Raw genomic sequence first — 2,014 nt, forward strand, 5'->3', positions numbered from 1 at the left:
GATACAAAAGAAATATTTTTAGAAGTGTCAACAAATTGGAAAAAAGAGAACACTTTTTAAAAACGTAGAATTGACCGAATGGAAAAGAAGATATAAAATCTACTGAAGGAAACTACTCCTTTAAAAATACAATCAAAAAAAAGTACAAAAGCTAATTGAGGAAAACAACCTCTTAAAAGTTAGAATTGGGTCAATGGAAGCTATGAGACATCAAGAATCACTCAGACAGCATCAGACAGTCAATAGATAGAGTCCCGGCCCATAGTCAGGAGAACCTGAATTCAGATCTGGCCTCAGATACTTAATAATCACTTTACCGTGTGACCTTGGACAAGACACTTAACACCATTGCCTTGCAAAAAAAAAATTAAACAAATTCAAAAGTATGGAAAAATGGGGAAACAGGGTAAAATACCTCAGAGGAAAAAGAATTGATATGGAAAGTAGATCCAAAAGAATCAAAATGAGGACCTAGACAGCATCTTTCAAGAAATTATCAAGGATGGCTGTGCTGATATCCTGTATCTAAAAATAAAATATACATAGAATACAGCAATCATCTCTAAAATGATACTCTAAAATAAAAAGTCCAAGGAATAGTGTAGTCAGATTTCAGAACTATCAGGTCAAGAAAAATAAATAATTCAAATTTCAGGGGGAAACAATCAGGATTACACAAATCTTACAAGTTGCAATATGAAAAGATTAGAGGTCATGTAATGTAATATTCTGGAAGGCATAATACATGAAGAAAAAAATGGTCAGTCCATGAAAAAGGAAGATTCCAAGTTTTCATAAAGAGAAGATTAGAATTAAATGAAAAATTTAATCCCCAATATCAAGACCAAAGAAAATCATAAGCAGATAGAAAGGGGAAAAGGAAGACAAAGGATGTCATAGAATAAACTGTTTACATTCTTACATGGGAAGATGAAACTTGTAATTCCTTAAAAAATAGTTTCGTTAACATTAAGCTAGAAAGAATATTAATGTAAATACATGTGTGTGTGTGTATGTGTGTGTGTGTGCGTGTATAATATGGTGAACAAATGTATAGTATAGCATAAGTTGGAGGAATTAGGGAATTATATAAAAATAATTAAAGAATGGGAGAGGTGCAGAAGGAAGTGGTAGAATGGAGTGAATCATTTCACATGAAAAAGCACAAAAACCTCTTACAGTCAAGGGAATAATGCTCAGGGGAGGCAATCTCAAACATTATTCTCATTAGTATTGACTCAAAGAGGGAATAATATATGTAATTAGTTAAATATTGAAATCTATCTTATCAGTAGGGAGGTAGAAGAGGGGACATTCAATAAAAGAGAGGACACGAACTGAGAAGGGATGGCAGATCAGGGGACATGATAGAAGCAAAATATAGATGTGGAGGAAAAGGATGAACAGAAAGAAAAGACAAAGAGAAGGAAAAAGAGGATACAGAAAAATAAAAAAAATAGTAATCATAACTGAATGTGATTGGGATGAACTGTTCCACAGAATGGAAGGAGATCATAATGTGGATCAAAAGCCAGATCCTACAATATGTTGCTTGCAAGAAACACACTTGAATCAGAGAGATATGCACAGAGAAAAGCTGAGGGACTAGTGTAGAATCTATTGTGCTTCACTTGAGGTTAAAAAAAATTTAAAAATAGCAAACTCAGACAAAGTAAAAAAGCAAAATTAAAAGATTTAAGGAAGGAAACCTACCATAGTAAATGAAGAAATAGCAATATTAAATATGTAAATATATATATATGCATATATATGCATATATGTATATATATATATATATATCAAGTGATATAGCATCCAAATTCTTAAAAGAAAATTTTTAGGAAAATTAAAAAGAAATTAAACAAGTCATTAATAATAAGAGGGTGGGGAAAGGGCTAGATGAATTCCCAAGTGAATTCTAACAAACATTTAAAGATCAACTAATTCCAATATTGTATAAAATATTAGGAAAAAATAGACAAAGAATGAGGCCTAAAAAATTCCTTATATGACA

This window comes from Macrotis lagotis, chromosome 8 (genome assembly GCF_037893015.1).
Source record: "Macrotis lagotis isolate mMagLag1 chromosome 8, bilby.v1.9.chrom.fasta, whole genome shotgun sequence".
NCBI lineage: Eukaryota > Metazoa > Chordata > Mammalia > Peramelemorphia > Peramelidae > Macrotis > Macrotis lagotis.